The 19,373-nt window shown below is 40.1% G+C and overlaps 2 long non-coding RNA genes across 3 annotated transcripts in view; one reads left to right on the forward strand and one right to left on the reverse strand.

Annotated features, from left to right (window-relative positions):
- LOC310685436 overlaps positions 1–10,290 on the forward strand; it is a 142,485-nt gene extending 132,195 nt beyond the window's left edge. Inside the window, exons 5-6 of one of the 2 annotated variants that reach the window (XR_014515254.1) lie at positions 6,196–6,269; positions 7,583–10,290. This is a non-coding gene — a long non-coding RNA (uncharacterized lncRNA). The remainder of the gene's footprint in view (positions 1–6,195; positions 6,270–7,582) is intronic. The other variant, XR_014515255.1, reaches the window with a different exon arrangement.
- LOC310685429 overlaps positions 1–19,373 on the reverse strand; it is a 133,130-nt gene that overhangs the window by 6,178 nt on the left and 107,579 nt on the right. Inside the window, exon 4 of the long non-coding RNA XR_014515245.1 lies at positions 946–1,138. This is a non-coding gene — a long non-coding RNA (uncharacterized lncRNA). The remainder of the gene's footprint in view (positions 1–945; positions 1,139–19,373) is intronic.

Here is a 19,373-nt window from a genome sequence, read left to right on the forward strand (position 1 = left end):
GTAGCTGTTAAAAGCTCAGGAACCTAGCAAGAGGAAAAGGTGGATGGACACAGTGGTAGCAGGAGAAGAAGAAGAAGAAGAGTTTGGATTTGATATCCCGCTTTATCACTACCCGAAGGAGTCTCAAAGCGGCTAACATTCTCCTTTCCCTTCCTCCCCCACAACAAACACTCTGTGAGGTGAGTGGGGCTGAGAGACTTCAAAGGAGTGTGACTGGCCCAAGGTCACCCAGCAGCTGCATGTGGAGGAGCGGAGACGCGAACCCGGTTCCCCAGATTACGCTCTCTTTCCATATCTTTTCCTGGTAAGCTGATCATAATTCACCTAAAAATTTTATAGTCCTCATTTTGAGAATGGAAAACTGCAAAGGAGAGGAGGGAAGTGAGGGATGAAAGAGATAATAATAATAATAATTTATTATTTATACCCCGTCCATCTGGCTGAGTTTCCGCAGCCACTCTGGGCGGCTCCCAATCGAGTGTTAAAAACAATACAGATATGAGTAGTTAACAAGAGGTTAACTGTCTACAGTAGCTATTCAGTTCTCACCATGCTTCTAATGCCACAGATCAATATGGTAGAGGAAACAAGTTTGTAAATATCTGTGAGAAAAACTGTAGTACTGTAGGTCCACTAGCAACTGGACACTTGTGGCCCAAAGATTTCATTTGTTGTTTCAAATAGCACATCTGGATGGCATCAAGGATCATTTCCACATGCAGCCAGATGTTATTATCGCTTGCCAAAAAAAAAAAAAAATTCCATTGGGGTCAATGGAGGTAATAGCTTGCAAACGGACCATATCTAGGCTAGGAGCCAAGCTGGCATTCATTTTATGAATGTTTTTGCAAACTTTTTTGTCCTCTAGAAGAGGATGTGGAATCAACAACAATGTGTCAATCATTCTAGTTGCTTGCACATGGAATAACAGGTTGTAGGACATACCTGAAATAGGTAAAGCTGGCCGGACTGGGAAGATTCTTGTTCACCTCTCCTCTAAACAATGCTTGCCAGTTCCATTTATTTCCATTGTCGACTTAAGCAAACGTTCACCACTCTTCCATTAGTAGCAACAGGACTTGATTTTGACTGGATTATGGTCACAATATTTGTCGGTGAAACCACAATCATTGAGTATCTGAAACAGAGTGATGCATTACAGACTTTAAAACAGGGCTGAGACATCTGAAGAAGGCAGCATTCCCTTCTCATGGGTGGGGCAGAGGTAAAATAGATGGAGCCATAAGTGTAGCTCAAGTTATACAGACACCCCTTTCTAGTTCCTATGAATCATGATCAGAGGTCAATGACACATTCCAGGCAGGCAAAAAACACTCAAAAGAGGGTGTGAAGCAAGGCTAGTCAGTCCCAAGGAGCCCTCCGGGTCTCAGATTCCCCTTAAAACATGTATGGTGGGTGTCATGCTAACATGTGACAAGTGTGATAGGCTTCTATGGTGGCACTCAGGGCCACTTCTGGAATGATGCTTCCTTTCTGTTCATCTGATAAATTGGCAAGAATCTATGTTGTGCCTTCACAGAGCTGTTATGAAGGACATTCTTTTCCATGGCTGGCTGGACTGCAGCAGGCTTTAGGCTAGAATTAGAATGAATATTCCAGTATTTTCACATACCAGCACTAGCATGAAAGTAGTGGGGGCATAACATGCCTCTACTCATGTGTTTGCAAAGCAAAATAATAGAAAACAACATTGGTCTGCTGGTAAAAGATTGATACGGAATATTTGCTTATGCCAACAACTTTAAGTTTATAGCCTGGAAGAGGCACCCAGATAATGTTAGCCTTAATTGCTGTTTTCTTCTGAACATGGGAGTAGTCCAAAGGCCGTGAATGGAAATTAAAGAAAAATTAAAAACAGATGGCAGAAAGCACTCTGAGAAACTGAAACACAGGCAATACTATGCTCAATTTAGCAGAAAGGGAGAGGGGTGTCTCTGGAGTTACTATGTCCCCTTCTCCTTGCATAATATATCTTCTCAGGCTGAAGTGCACAATAGAGTGTTTCTCTGAAATGTCCCACACAATTCAGATAGCAGCTATTGGGTCAGATTGCTTTTATTTTCAGTCTTGGTTTTGGGAGCCAGAGTGAGCAAAATCTTGGCTTTAAATTACTTGTTTTCCCCAAGAAGAAACCCTATGTGTTTGGCAAAGCTGAGTGGGACAGAGGAGTGGGTCATACATATCACTTTCAGGGGAATCTTACAGAGAGGATTTCTGGAGTTGCCTCACCTGCCATAGCTCACAATCCTCTGTGACACTTGCAGAATAACAGGGGCTGGCCCAATAGGGCAAATGGAGCACTGGCCCATGGCCTTAGTCTGCCCTCAGCCAGCTCCCCATCTGCTGACAGCCAATAAGGAGCTGACTCTGCCTGTCAGTGGCTCTGGCTAGGGAAGTGGAATAATTGGATTCAGTTCGTATTTAAAGGCGAACGTACCACTCTCCACTTTGTGAAACATAACACGAACTGAAGCACAGTTCTCTTGCCAAGAAGCGGGTGAAAAAGAGCATATGCTAGGGGGAAGTGTGCATAAAAATGCACATCCTAGTGAAAATAACACTGTGGTTTAAGATCGGGGGAAAAGGAGGTTCCTATAAGCTGATGTGTTAGGTGGGAGAACGTTGTCTGGATGAGGAAGAGTAGCAGCCTGAGAACCACTGTGCTTTCGGTGTGCATAACTGCATCTAGAAAAGCCTTTGAGGTGGCTCTGTGGGACAGTGTGATACTGCCTGAACTGTTGGTGGTCAGGTGTAGGGAGTGAGGGGTTCAGACTATGATCCTAAACATCCAGGTTTTTTGCTTCCAAATAAATACGTTTAGGGCTGAGTTAACAATGCCTTTCTTGAAATACAAACTCTCTCCCACCCCCATACCTTCTGTCAATAAGAGCAGTCATTAGAAAAAAGTCACAATTCAGAGAGCAGCCTCAAAGTCATTATATTGTTAGTAAAATCTGTTGAGTAGGTGGCAAATCATGTTTTGTTCAAAATTTTTGCCTTTCTGAGAGAATTAGGAACCTGGAGATGGTGAGAAAGGGGAAGTAAAGGCTGGAATAAAACTTCAATTCTTGGAGATGTTTCAACAAAGAAATATTTCTGCTTCTCCCTCACACTCCTCAAAACCTTAAAAGAAGGGCTAGCCCTGGAATGTGCTAGTCTAGATAACAGTAACCTCTGCATCTACATTTCATAATCTTTTTCTTCCGGTCAACCAGCTGTGATTCCTCAAACCAGATAAAACAGAATCTGGTGAACTTCAGTTTATGTTCACTCACACCAGTGAAGGCCTTACTTATTTGGAATTTGATGGATAGCATTAATTATATGATTAGAGGTCAAATAACATGTTGTATTTATGAACAGGATTACTTCCATGGGAGGAAGTGATCTCACCTAAAAGCTGAATTTTGCCAGAAAAATAGATGTATGAAGACTTCAGCTCTGCAAAAATAATTCTGCTGTACGTCATCACTCACAGTTCCCAGATCAAATTGCTCCAATGTACCTTCACTGAAATATAGTCCATTGTGGGTAGTGCTACTTCTTGTTAAAGGTCTTAGTTATATACAGCCCTGTAATCTAAGACCTGGTACTAACAGGTAATAGCAGACTAGCAGATACATAAAGCCAGGAATTATGCCTTGCAGTAAACCCAGATCCAATTTCTTTCTCCATATCAACTTCTGTAGCCAGCATCCACACGGCATCCTCATTAACATGCTAGCCTATATTCTCCCCTCTTTAATTTGGATTAATTGTCCCTGGGGAATATCTTATAAATTAAGAGAGAAAAAAACAACAACCACCCACTATTGCCAATGACACCAATGCCAAATCTCAGCAACCCATTTGCTATATTAAGCTCAAAACTGGAAGCACCCACTATTAAAGCACAGCACAAATTGGTACCTCTCTCAGAGGTCACTGTTCTTAACCATGTAAGATCCATCAATAATGTAAATAACTGGAGGGAGTAGGACTGCACACCACTAGCCTCACCATAACATTGCCCTGCCAGCCCTTCCACCTGATGTCTTTACGTTGAGTTGAGTATGTGAAAAAGAGTACCTTCATGTACATAATAAGATGCCTCATGCCTATTCCTATCATCCTTAAAGGTAGGTGACTAAATTCTGAGGAGCACTTTCACAAAGCTGACCACCCCACATTTTGGTTAACAATTATAGTAGTAGTAGTAGTAGTAGTAGTAGTAGTAGTAGTAGTAGTTTGTCATGGACATAAACAATAGCTCTCTTAAGCTATCAATTAATGGTTGCCCTTTCTCTTACATATGTACTTTTTAGCAATCCAAATGAAAGATCAGGCTAAATGATAGTGCTATTTTCCAGTCAATTGCCTTTGGTTGAAAGTACAATAAAGTCAATTACCCATTTCCATGAAAGCTTATTTTAAAGGAACGGATATATCATAATAATAAATGACTGCTGGAGAGCTCACAGTTCAATTAGATTCATACTTAAGAATGCTGTTCGAGATGAAATTGTATTTGCATTGGATTTCATGTAACCTTTTACTTGCATTACATTTATAGTCTAACATGAACCGGCCAGTGTCTGTAGAAGGCAATGATTTTGTACTCAACAAACCACTTACAAGATATATATGGCCAAGGTGGACAATATCTCATGTCCAAATCCTTTTTGTGTGTGTGGCAGGTGTGTGTGAGAGTGGAAATATGAACTTATTCATTTGCCTATTGAAATTATCCTTCCACAATCCAATATATCATGCCCATATTATATCCAACAGAAAAACCCAATGATGTGTTCCCTACAGCTAGCAATAATGTGGTTATTGCTATGTTATACAACCTTACTAGTTGTATTACCTAGTAATAGGCAGCAAAAAACCAGCGTTGTTCCTGGATGCCCAGCTTGCATTTTTAGCCCAAAATGGATTTGCCCACCTCTAACTGGTGTGCCAATCCCTATATGGCTTATGACCACACATGCCTATTTATATCCAAATTGAAAGGCATTCTCTGTCTGCAAATGGTGGAAGCAGTGTTGGTCGGGGCAGGGTACAGTCAGACTAGTTTAAAGGAGACTGTACCCTCTTTGCATGGTGGGGCAGCTGAATCACTGCAGCTTACTGGGCACCATTGCCATTCTAAGAGAATGAGGGAGGTGTTCATGGTTGGTTCTGGCACCTCTTTTTCTAGAAAAATAGCACTGGACAGGTGCATATTTTATCTGTTAAAGTCCTAAATGGAAACTAGAGTACACAAAGGACCACTTTATCCCACAAAAGCCTACTTGGTAAGATCTCAATCAATAGCCTTTCCAGAGCGCTTCTACTGACTGAAGTGAGATTGCAGGTGACAGGAAAAGGGGCCTTTTTATTGACTGTCCTTTCCCATCTTTCCACTAGACTGCCTCTCTTTTCTTATCACTTTTAAAAAGGACCTGGAGATGTTGCTTTTCCCCTTCTAGTTTTAATATGTCTTGATGCCTTTGCAATCATGTAGAACTATTGCTTTAAACAATGGATTGCCCAACCAGTGTCTGCCGTTGCCTCCTATGGTTGCCTGCAAAGGGTCTCAGTAAACAGCCCCTCATAAATCCACAAGATGGCATGCCTACACTGTTCTGTCTCTTTTTCTGCTCTTCTAGATATGACAGCCATGTTTTGTCATGCCATATGCTAAGGCTGCCATTTTGTATTACACCACATTCATATGGCAGACATCACATGTACCCTGGCTACCATTTTGTGACTGGCACACATCGCACATCCCTAAATTCAAAATGTGCTCGCAGGCTTAAAAAGATTGATGAAGAAACAAGACCTACCAACAGAAACTGTTCTCAGTAAATACAATTTATCCAGGACTCAGAAGTTATCTTGGTAGAACCATTTCAACCTGACCTCATCTGTTCAACACAGAATTTTAAATAGTATAGATATATCTAAACACACGTAGAAAAATGAATGTCACAGATCTGAAGACACAGTTTTCAAGCCTGAAAAGGTTTTGTTTCCTGTAGCTTGAAATAAATCATTCACATTTTAGTGTTCTTTTCTTGGGTCTGCCCAAGTCCACACTCTCAGCAATTCACTACTTCCTGCAACAATCTTACACCATCCCACTATGAAACAAAAGCAAAACAAGACTGAACAGCTATCTTTCCTGGAATTATATTGCTATTGCAGATGTTGAGTTGATTCGAGTCTCTGAATTCCACAGCGTTTTCCATTACTGTGCTTGGCCACATAGCCACATAATCGTAAGTACAAAAACACTCTCATCTCATTTCCCTTGGCTTAAGTACTGCGATTTGTGCCACTCACTAAAATGCAGGCACTTCTCCCCCCTTTTAAATTTGATATTTCAATACCATCCACCAGCTCTTCTGGCCACTTCAGAATTTTCCCCAGTCACAGTTCCCACTCTATGCTCACTTTTAGGCTGGATTTTTCAGTATGCTGTGTGAGATATAATCATTTCATCACACAAAATGAAAGTGTGATTCACTGCCATATGAATAGAAGAGCAATACTTAAGCTTTGTGCTCAAGATACATGCAAGTTACACATTCATATCATGCCGAAGACTTATTAAAATTGTTAGTATTTGACTAAATAGTAAATAGCACCCTTGATTCAACATGAATAGTATCCAAGCAAATTCACATCATTTACTTCATTATTTTATTAGTTTTCTATGCCAGCCTTCATCCAAGGATCACAGGGCGGTTTACAATATAAACACACAAAAATACACAACATAGTAACAAACAAAAACAATGTCCTCAGTATATTATTTTATTTATTAAGAACTGTGGTGAGCTTGGGGGTGTGGCTTAGTGAGTGGACCTAGGTGAAGCCTACACACGCACAGGTTTTACTCGAGTCCACTCCCTGGGCATAAAAGGAAGGCATGGCCATGCAAATCTCAAATGCTTGTCCTGCGTTGATTGCAATCTCACCTGGGGCTTGCTGTCCGTGGTTCCTCTGCAACTTGGGCCCACAATATTACAATTATGGAATACTATTTTTAATGCTTTGTGGTTGTTAATGCTTTATTTTTAGTGCTTTTGTACTGTATGGGAGACTTTGATTTGACTGAAAAGGGACTGAGAAAGTGAATAATAATAATAATAGTAATAATAATAATAGTAATAATAATAATAGTAATAATAATAATAATAATAATACTGATTGACTAACAGTTTGTAAGGGATACTCTTTCAATTAGAAATTCATATTACATTTATTATCCAATGTCTTGTTTAGCCTAACTAGAACATATAAACTACTGTATTTACTCAAATGTAATGCACACCTTTTTTAGCCAAATTATGTCACGAAAGTTAGGGTGCGCATTAGATTTGATGGTGCCAGCAAATACTTCTTTGCTTTCAAGGTTCTGAAAATGATGTGCGCATTAGATTCAATGGCGCATTAGATTGTGTAAATACAGAAGGTTATTAAAGCTAATTGCAATTTATTTTTGTATTTATTGTATTTTACATTGTGATTTGGATTTTATGACTGCTTGACAGTCAACTTCCATATTCTGTTTCAATGAATTCTGCAGCTCCACCTTGGACCCTGGCCAACCCAGGAATTGCCAGAATACCCTGAGCACTGATCCTCTCCTGAGATTTTCCAGCCCATCACTGTCAAGGAGGACAGCCAGCCACAGAGGAAGCATTCAAGTTCTGGCAGCACTTTTCAGACATCCAGCTGCAATATGCATCAAACTGCTATTGATGCAGTCTGATGCAGAAGGTTGGAAGAAGCAATTGTTGCTCTATGGGTCTCAAAGGATAAGAGCATGCCTACAAGGCAGCTGACTGCAGTCACATTTTGACACTGTAGCACATAATCAGATGTACTGAGTAAGTGGTCCTGGAAAAATCTGGAGCCTTTCCTCTCAGCACGAAATGTGAGAACTTGGCCATGCACTGATTTTGCTTGCAGTTGTCTTCATCAGATGTATGAATCGGATGGAGACTAGCTAGGCTGAAATCCCTTGCAGGCGGTCATTGTAGACCTACTGCAGCAAGTAAAACATGTTAAGGACCCATTGCCATTAATCCATAAGTTCTGTTCAACCAACATCTGAATGGCTCTTTTCATCTAAGGCTGCTGACCTAAGTTAATCACATCTTTGAATATTTCCTAATACTTTAGCAAACAATTCACATTAAAGTGAGTAGGGCTGAGTAGTGCTTAACTTCTCATTAAACCAATTTGGGATTGGGTTCTACAATGAGAAACTGATCCTTTCGTGTCATTGGCCCAGTCTGGTGGAATAATCTTGCCAACAGAGATTCAGCGGGTGCCTTATGTGCCAACTTTTAAATGCCTGCTGAAAACCTTTCTATTCTGCCAGGCCTATGCAGGCAATTAAGAGTACATCAATCACAATGGTCTGTTGATGTCTGCTTTCAATTTCTTTTTGCCTTTAACTTGTTTTTAACTTTTTATGATGTTATTGTTTGGTTTTATGTTTTTATATTGCAAACTGCTATGATATATGATATCTATTTACGATACAGCAGTATATACACATTTTTTATAAATTAATGACATATTTCTTGATGGCATTTAGTTGGCCAAGGAAAATAATTATATACAGTGGTACCTTGGTTCTCAAACTTAATCCATTCCAGAAGTCTGTTCCAAAACCAAAGCGTTCCAAAACCAAGGCATGCTTTCCCATAGAAAGTAATGCAAAATGGATCAATCTGTTCCAGAGTTTTAAAAACAACCCCTAAAAGAGCAATTTAACATGAATTTTACTGTCTAACGAGACCATTGATCCATAAAATGAAAGCAAGAAACAATGTACAGTGGTACCTCGGGTTAAGAACTTAATTCGTTCTGGAAGTCTGTTTTTAACTGGATACTGTTCTTAACCTGAGGTACCACTTTCGCTAATGGGGCCTCCCGCTGCTGCCGGGCCGCCGCCGCGCGATTTCTGTTCTCCTGAAGCAAAGTTCTTAACCCAAGGTACTATTTCTGGGTTAGTGGAGTCTGTAACCTGAAGCATCTGTAACCCAAAGTACCACTGTACTGCAGTCACACACAATCAATCAATCAATCAATCAATCAGCAGCCGAACTGGGTTCCACAGTCACAAAAAAGCCACAAAAACAAAAACGCAAAATAAATAGCAAGAACAGACAGACCTCAGCGTAACACTCAAAATGGAAGTGTGGCACTCAAATCGGAAGCGTAACACTCAAAACGGAGCACGTTTGGCTTCTGAAAATAGTCTGCAAACTGGAACACTTACTTCCGGGTTTGCAGTGTGTTTGGGTTCCAAGTTGTTTGAGAACCAAGGTACCACTGTAGTCCGAACTGTAATCCATTGAAATATAGGAAGGACACTGACCATTGATTTCACTATCTCACTATTGTCTACAATAGCCAGCAGCAATTCTCCATGGTACCAGACATGAAGGTTTCTCTAGACCTACCTGGAGACCTCAGGAATTGAACTTGGGACCTGTTATATGCAAAGCATGATCTCTCCCACTGAGCTATAGCCTTTCAGCAGGTGGAGAACCCATAATTGTTTATGTAGCTGAGATGGTTTTGTCCTGACTATAACACCAACACCACCACTTTATCCTAATACGATAGATGCACAAACACTATTATAATACCTTACATACGATCTATTTCTGCATATTCAAAGTATTTTCTCATCTCAATCATCCTTACAAGATGCCCACATTATTATGCCCAATATTGCACATGGTGGGGTGGTGGTGCACTGAGGCTGAAACAATTGTGGCTTTAAAGGCCACAATCCTATATATCAGGGATAGCCAACATGATACCCTCTAGATGTTGCTGGGTTACAGTTCCCATCCTCCCTAACCACTGGCCATTGTGATTGGATCCATTGAGAGTTGGAATCCATTAACATCTGGGGAACACCACATTGAGCTATCCCTAATATAAACACTTCTCAAGAAGTAAGTCCCATTTAACTCACTGGCGGTTACCTCTGAATAGACATGCACAGGGTTGTATTGTAAGCTAATCAGTGAATGTGTGGCTCAGGTAAGAGTTGAACCAAGGATTCCCTGGCTTCTGTCACCAAGCTACATCAATCTCTCGTTGGGTCATCTTTGGTGCAGAATGCTTTCACCAGACATGTGAATTAGCACTGAGCCACCCCCCTTTAAGATTAAGACATATTAACAATAAGATTTGCTGACAGAAAAGTTTTATATTATGGGAAGATGCCTTACTGTTGTGTAGAATATAAACGGTCTTGTAGATTTACATGGACGTTCCTTATTATTTTAGCAAAGTGTAGATGAGACATTAATGTCATCTTGAAGAAGTTTCAGCTTTTGAGATCAAGAGCAGCAGAAAAAGATTTCCAGTTGTTGGGAATCTGAGATTTTAGCAATTTCTATTTATATAATATTTACCACTAGCTGAGGAAAAAGCCCTTTCTCCTGCCAATATCAGGGGAAAATGTCTACATAAATTAAGGCCTAGAACTACTTTGGTTTAGAATTTGTAACAAATCTTCTGGGAACTTAGAAACCTTGTTGTTTTGTGGCATTCCTTCCATCCCCTAATATGCTCTAATGAATGATATTGAAAGATAAGAAATGTCTGTTTCTGAAAACAGCTGGCCTGGGTTTGGTTCTTTGGAAGTACATTATAAAGTCCTGGTTTAAAACCAAGAAGTTAATAGGAATGCTTCCAAATCAGTTATATCCTTCTGATATTAATTAAACTAGTTTATATCTAGAAGGAAGTTAAAACTGTAACCAGTACAAAATTACTTGATAGCCACTGTTGCATTTCCAAATACAATGTAAGCATTTAACACCTCAGTTGGCAACAATGTTAGTTTGGTTTTAGCTGAATTAGCTCTGCTGACTTCAGCAAGACAATCCATTTTAATCCAAGTATTTTGGTTTAATTCCGTTGTGGACTATGCTGGTAGAATCTGGGACCTCATCCTAAATATATGTTGCTGCAAGTGAACTCTAAGGCTCCAACTACATAGATGTACATTGGTTCCCTCCCATTATGTAAGCACATATTTTGGGTCATGCTTCTCCTGTTCCAATCCTACAGCAACCCACCTAACCCTCTGAACAGGCCTTTGGACATAACCAGTGGGCCACAGGAGGGTGAGAGGAAAGAGTTGTTTCATAAGCTGCTTTCCACTCATGTAACTGTTGGATACAACCAATTCTTTCTTGCATTTTCATTTGTTGAAGAAAGCCACACATATTGGGTTGGATCCTAAGAGTTATGAGCAGACATTTTTCCTGTGGAAGGCAACTTTCCCATCTTCTCCATCCTACTGCAGCCCCCTGAAAAGTTGGGACTTTTCCAGATGACCTATTTATTCCACATTCATCCTGATTTGGAGGTTAGATTATATCCAGTCTTCTTTGAGCAATCATTCTGATTTCTTTATGGGATGGCTATTTCACAATGAACATTTATCCTAAATTAATTGTGATTTGCTTGCGGGACATTTTATACATCTTTTCTCTAGTCATTCACTTATCACACACCTTTCAGTGCATTTTCCATTAAGTTTCCAAACCTCAAGGAGTCCCATTCTTTTTTTCTTTCTTCAAGCAGATTAGAGCAACAGAACCCATTAATTGCACAATCCTAGGCTGTGTACACACCAGACTTACAAAGTGTATTTAAAGTACCTTTCCCCTACCCAAAGAGGGCACTGTAGTTAAGGGTGTTGGGAACTGGAGCTCTGTGAAGGGTTAAACCAGGCTTCCTCAAACTTGGCCCGCCAGATGTTTTTGGCCTACAACTCCCATGATCCCTAGCTAGCAGGACCAGTGGTGAGGGATGATGGGGACTGTAGTCTCAAAACATCTGGAGGGCCAAGTTTGAGGAAGTCTAGGCTAAACCACAGTTCCCCAAATTCTTCTTTTTTGAGGGGTGAAAAAAAAATGCTTCAAATATATGTGCTTGAATCTCTCCCATGCAATACTGACAGTTTTGAGCCATTCTTACGGTGGGATGTGGCTGCATCTTGAGAAAGGAATTGAGACAAATCAGGGGCACCCCTCGTATGCATAGAGTCTATTTCCCACTCTCACAAGAGGCCCTTTGGAGTCAACCCAACGACTGCGTATATAGCACACACTGAGAAGATTAGTATAATCCATGACAAAAAGAAAAACACCAGCACTCTTCAGACTAATTAGACCTCTTATACATTACTATTTTCTGACAGTAGTTAGAACTCCAGCTGTATGCCACCAGTCGAGTTAACTCCTTTGAGGAGTGTTGACATGACCAAGAACTGTGGTGGATATCAGCAGTCATTATAACTACTGCACTCAACGGGAACGTGTCATATCGCTGAAAGGGAATCCCACAATATGCATGTCTAATATTAACTCCCTTGAGAATGAGGTGCAGCAGTATATCAAGAGGAATTATAGTTCTCTTAATTGATTCTTCACAGTGATAAGAGACAACTAATATTTTTTTAAAAATGCCATTACTGATATTTGGTTCCATAGGTAGGGCCTGGAGGAGTTGTCCACATAAGCAGTGTCTGAAAGTATCAGGAAAGACTATTGTTGGATGGGAAGGACTGATGTGATTGTTTCCAACTATTAACATGAGAACAGGAGGGGCTGTGCCGCGAAGAAGCAGCTATTGTGCTGCAGGAATATGTACGAATGTGGCCTAAATGAAGGGAATGAAACTGTGCATGAAGCATGCCAAATCATGCACTAACATGACTTCTCAGTGGTGCCTAAAAACTGATTTAAAGACACTGTTCTTGCATGGTTCTTTATTGGATTCACACCACTCAAGAAACCTGCATTGCAAGGGTTGCACTATATGACGTTTGGGGTCCCTTCCCACTTTCATCTCTATGATTCTGTGAAACTGTATAAGGAATTGCTTGCTTCCCCTCCCTTCAAAATTCACTGCATGTAAAATGATATACAATGGAGAGGTTTCGAATATCCATCCATTTTGGTGAAACAAGTTGGAGAAGAGTTTTTAAATGCTGCTTCTATCGTATGGAATGTCACCACCATATAGAAACATTTTTTCCACATATGAGGAATAATAATAATAATAATAATAATAATAATAATAATAATAATAATAATAATAAATTATTTATACCCCGCCCATCCGACTGGGCCTCCCCAGCCACTCTGGGTGGCCTCCAACAAAATATTAAAATACAGTAATGCATCAAACATTAAAAGCTTCCCCAAACAGGGCTGCCTTCAGATGTCTTCTAAAAGTCTGGTAGTTGTTGTTCTCTTTGACATCTGGTGGGATGGCCTTCCACAGGGTGGGTGCCACTACCGAGAAGGCCCTCTGCCTGGTTCCCTGTAACTTGGCTTCTCGCAGTGAGGGAACCGCCAGAAGGCCCTCGGCGCTGGACCTCAGTATCCGGGTAGAATGATGCGGGTGGAACATTTTGATCAACCCTCATCATCCCCAGTTTGCTCTTTTGTTTTCATACTGGAGTTCCTGGCCCTTGGCTTCTGCACTGATCCTTTCAGCCAACACTCACATCCTATCCGCCTAACTGGTTTCTCTTCTCTTTTTACCTTCATTGTCCACTTCATGGATTTACTTTCAAATGCCTCCAAGGTCTCCCTCCTTTATAGATAAACTTCTCTTCTTTCTCCATATAGTCTTCCTTGGACCTGTTCCTCTATGGGAGGGATGTGGAAGCTGTGGCCCTCTGGATGTTGGATTCCAGCTTCCACCTGCCCCACCCAGCATGACCAATGGTCAGGGATGATGGGAGTTGTAGTCCAACAACAGCTAAAGGGACATCCCTGTTCTATGGCTATCAAGTTTCTTTTTGGTTGAACTACTGTATTCCATGCCTAGCTCCCTTTCCCCTTAAGCTTCATTCAATTGGAATGCCCTTCCACCTGACACCCGACTCTCCTTCCCGGTTACTGCACTGTCAAGTATTTCAAGACACAACTATTTTCCCTGGCTTTTTTCTGTTAGCAAAGTCACTTAAATAACACAGATGGAGTCCAGAGAGAAAAGAGAAAGGAACAGAGAGGTTTCCTTGCTTTTTTACCTCCTGCCCTGTACATAGCAGGTAGATATTCAATTAAACATACAGAGCAAAACTCCCTCAGAACTACACAGACAATTAGAGCACCCACAACCTCAATAAACATGCTACTCAGCTGGGTTGCTGAAGAACATCTCCCCCTTCCCCCACTTGGCTAGTTGATGTCAGCACTAACAGAATTACCCCTTTAATTCCACATAGAATAATCTCTGCTCTTGTTCTTCAGAAACTTTCAACTAGTGCTGCCTTCCTTTCACTGCATTGTTCCTCCCTTCCTAACGTGTCTTGTCTTTACATGAAAGGGAGGCCTACTTTAATATTAACTTTTGTACTTCTAGGTCTTTGAATATAAATATCATTTATATTTATGTGTCTCTTTGTTGTCTATTTTGACTGATTTGTACTTTGACAATAATAAAAGCAATATTAAAAATAAAATTTCTAATATATGGAAAAACTGCACAAAGGCACATTGGCTAAGCATCATATTAAGCTGCAAAGATAACATATGAAATGCAGTTTCATTGTAATGGCAATTAAAATCTGCTGAAGAAATGGTTTTGCATAATTTTCAAACGACAAAAGAGGCGGCTGCCTGAAACAGTGGCACATTCTTCCTGAGCATGTAGTACGTGTTACAGCACGACCATGTGATTCTATTGCTCACTCTTTATTCTGCAAATAATTGGTAATTATACATTGTCTGGAGCTATAAGCACTGTTAATTTATCATTGTCAAAGAGGGATTTGAAAGATTGAGCTATTTGTAAAATGTAGTTGGCAGCATTATAAACTAATGTCTCAGGAATCGTCAGGGTGTTTTATTTATTTATTTTAAAGTCCTCATTTCCTTAGGAAATGACGGGTGTGCAAAGCTGTAACTTTTCTGTTCCCACTGCAGAATTGCCTTTTATTGGTGTTTCAGTAAAGTTGCAATTGCCTACATGAGTTTCAGTTAATGTGGCCTGAGGTTGTGGACAAAATTCTTCTAGTTTCCAGATCTGTGAGACTTGTTCAACCTGGCTAGTTTTACCATGCCAGGAGAGTTCAGGAAGAACTTACTGAATCCTTTCAAAAGGAGAGATTTACTTTTTAGGGATACTTGATAGATCACAGGTTCTTGTCAAATACTGGTCAAACAGGACTTTTCTTCCACTGTTGTTGGGGTTTTATGGAGGGTTAGGGGAGGTGCCAGAACTCACCATGAACCCCTCCCTTGTTCTCTTGGAATGGCAATGGCACCCACCTGAGAGATGCTGGAACTGAGTTCCGGTGAGTTCTGGCTGAAAAAAGCCCTGATTTCAATGTTTACACCTGTGTACTTCTGAAGTGTGGTGTGGAGTGTGGTGGAGTCTCCTTCTTTGGAGGTCTTTAAGCACAGGCTTGACAACCATATGTCAGGAGTGCTGTGATGGCGTTTCCTGCTTGGCAGGGGGTTGGACTCGATGGCCCTTGTGGTCTCTTCCAACTCTATGATTCTATGATTCTATGAAGGATAACTGTTTGCAAAATGTTGTAGGATCAATCGTCCTTTGTTTTATTTGTTTTCATTATTGGTCAATAATTCTTACTATTTCAATTATTATTCATTGTTATTAGGTCTATTATTACTTGTGATAAAGTTCCTTTGTCCTAGTTAGCCTCTTGGCTCACATAAATAATGTGAATAACATTGATAACATTGGAATGGCTGTTATATACTGAATTTCTTCACAACACTGTAAAGTCCCAAAACCTAGGGCTAGCTGTATATTGGTGTGTGTGCGTGTGAAAAACTAGAATTTACTTTATGTGTGTATTCTTTTTTTTAATGTTAATAACAAAAATACAGTTTAAGTACATTCTTATGTGTGAACTGCATGTACATGTATTTGCATGTAGGCAATATTTACATAAATTTTGCACCCTGAATAACATTCTTTTGTTATTAAACAAAGTTATACCGGTTAAATTGTGGTCTTGGCTAAACACCATGGCCAAATTTTCATATCCCACTTGCCAGAATTGATTTATGACTTGCTAGCTAGTTTTCTGATGATTTTGGAGGGGGATGGTTCGCTCAATTACAAATTCACCCCTCCACTGTTTGCCATTCATAGCTGCATGTGGAAAATTGATCCAGATGCGAAGGAAAGTGATCCATCATGTAGCTAAAGGATTGCCAATGAGGAGTAGCACAGAGGATCCCTCATTTACCACAAATAGCTATGCATGTTTTGCAAAATGGAGGTAATGTTGTCCTAATACCAGGGAATAATGGTGTCCCCCAGTAGCATTTTTAGCAGTGGTTACTCATAGTAACAAAGTACCAATGCTTTTAGCCACAGCATGAGACAGCATACTTCAGTTGTCCTGGCAGCTTCTTCCTTTGTCGGTTATTAAAGTGATCCTTTATGAATGAAAACAGTGATAATAAAAAGGAGAAAATGTGCATCATGCTGTGAACAATTTCCTGCCGCTCTGACTGATCTACTTCAATGGCCCTTGCAGTTGTGGCTATTTGCTTTGAAAGGCAAGTTATGAATGCAGAACTTATGAGCTCACCATGGTGACCTTTTCATGTTCTCTCTGTTAATGCCCAGAAGCTGAGTGTTTTATTTCGTATCTGAAAAAAACTGTAACCTTTGGGTAATAATGTAAGGGAAAATCAGAGTACAGAGAGAAAATTAGCTGCTTGCTAACTATATAGAATGCCTGTCTTGCACCTTTTCATCTGAGAAGCATTCAAATCATACTTTTGTGTCAACACATAAAATGGTATTTGGGAAGAAAGCAGTGGGAGTGAACTTCAGCCCAGTAAACAGCTTGTTTTAAGCAAAGTTCTTGTTTCTAAGCCTGTCAAGTCCCCCTTATGAAACATATATACTATTTCGCGACTTTAGCTCACAAGGCAGTGTGCATAAAACATTTAATGCAACTCACAAAAACAATTTAAAAACAAGTTTTGGTGTTCTTTTGGTTGCCAACAAACCTGGATCTAAGATAAATTGCTTCACATTTCACCCCTCTAACGAATATAGCAACTATTATCAATTATTATTGATCACTTCATATCTATACCACTTTATATTTTTAAGAAAAAGTCTCAAAGTGGTTTGCAGCACATTAAATAGAACATTACTGGAGAAAGTCAGATATAAAGTATACTGTCATGGCAACACAATAAACAGGAAATTAAAATATTATCTTAAAGATTACAAAATAAAACATTACTAAAGGAAGTCAAATATAAAAATGCACTTTTAAAACAGCAACATTAAAAAGAGAATGAAATAGTATAATATGTGCAGAACATATCTGCTGCTTTTGCTGCCAGTCCTGCCAATTGTAGTTCATAGCTCAGGCTCTATGACCTGGGTCTGCATTAAGAGTCAGCCAAGATAGTCGCTGGCCTCTTCAACAGCCACAGTTTTTGTAGCTGGGGCCACTTCCAGACCAGGTTTTATTATTAGTAGTACAGTATTAGTATTAGACTTTATATACTGCCCTATATCCGGAGGTCTCAGGGTGGTTCACAGAACAAAATCAATATATAAAACCACAAAATTTATAATCAAAATAAAAACATCAACCCAATACCCCCCTCCAAAAAAAACCCACCACATTTTAAAAGGACATAGGATATAAAAAGGTCTGCAAGGCAGGAAGCAGGTCTTCCAGAACTCACAGCCCAGATGGTCTACCATACCTGGGAAGAAGATTCACTGAAATGAACATGCCCCTCTTTCCCTTTCTTATACTTCTGAAAACCTTCAAGCTTCCTCATGCCTGTTGATGCTACCTTCTTCTTGTGTGTGGAAAGTGCCATTTTGGCTATGTAATGATAGGCACTCAGGCAATGAGTTTGCCATTAGTATGCATGATGATAATAATAATTCCCTGCATGGTCAGTGGACCTAGCACTATTGACTTAGAAGCAGTTTACCACTATCACTTGTGCAGTACGTTTACTTGGAAGTAAGAGCTAGTGTGCTCAGGACCATTTCCATGTTAAGTATCTATAGGAATATAACTCTCCATGTTTGTACTACAAAACATAGATTTGATATTGCCTCCAACCCCTTTCCTAACCTTTGCTGTTTTTCTTTTTCGAAAGCTGCTTTCCAAAGACAGATGTTGCTTATAAACCTGAACTTATCAGGCCATCAGCCAAATCAGAAAGAGATAATCATTGCAATTGTCTTCCTCCTTGGAGTGAGCCTCTTGATTTTTAAAAAGTGAGTTAGTGCATTCCTAAGAAAACTGTTGGGGATGATCAACACATGTATGAGAAGTGGGGGGTAAATAAAATCATTTTGATATGTGTGATCTGGTGGTGACTTTTCTAGGACACAGAAGGTGTCCCTGTTGTTCAGAGAGACTAACTTTAGCAGTTACATAGTAATAGCTTGCCTTTTGTTAGACTGGTATTAAATGTAAGGATGGAAAAACCTGCTCTTTTATATGAATTGGTTGATGAGTCAGGAAAACCCCCAATGTCTGCTATTTTCTAAATTCATTTGCCCCAATTCATATTGCCTCTATATATATTGAGTCAAAAGTAAGTTTCCCACTGAATGGAATGGGTTTTCCACCCAAGTAAGTGTATATGCAGCCTTGAAAAAGCCTTCCTATCTAATTATTCTGGACGTATCCAGACCCACTAGGAAGAAGGTGCTTACATTTCGGCACCTTTCAGGTCTATCTCTTTAGCTGACTTGGATTGTCTAAAGTGATTAAATGCTTATTAGCTCTACAACATCCCATTGATTCCTCCCCAACCCCCCTCCACACACATGGCCCAGAGGAAAGATCAACAGATTGTGTCTAACAAGCTGACATTCAGGCTACATTAAGCACCAGTGGTCGCTTGCATAACAGGGCTTGTCAATGATTTATAAACTGGGCAGACAGAGCACCAAGCAATTTCTTGCTCAAAACAATCAGTTACTCATTACTTCATTGTTTCAGCTAGTTTATTGTTTCACCTATAATGCTGGCCTTAAGGATGTCACTGCCCCACTTTGGCATATGCAGAGGGATACGGTTGCCTACCCCTGTCTAAATCACTCCTTCCAATAGCAAACTTGGGTGGTGAGTGTTGCTGACAGAAATGAACCCATAATGGGGCCACTAAGAAATAAGAGGAAAGTATCAGTAAGGTAGGTAAAGGACTCCTGGACAGTTAAGTCCAGTCAAAGGCGACTACAGTGGTACCTCGGGTTACAGACGCTTCAGGTTACAGACTCTGCTAACCCAGAAATAGTACCACAGGTTAAGAACTTTGCTTCAGGATGAGAACAGAAATCACATG

This window comes from Podarcis tiliguerta (genome assembly GCF_965153285.1).
Source record: "Podarcis tiliguerta genome assembly, chromosome: 9".
Classification (NCBI taxonomy): Eukaryota; Metazoa; Chordata; class Lepidosauria; order Squamata; family Lacertidae; genus Podarcis; species Podarcis tiliguerta.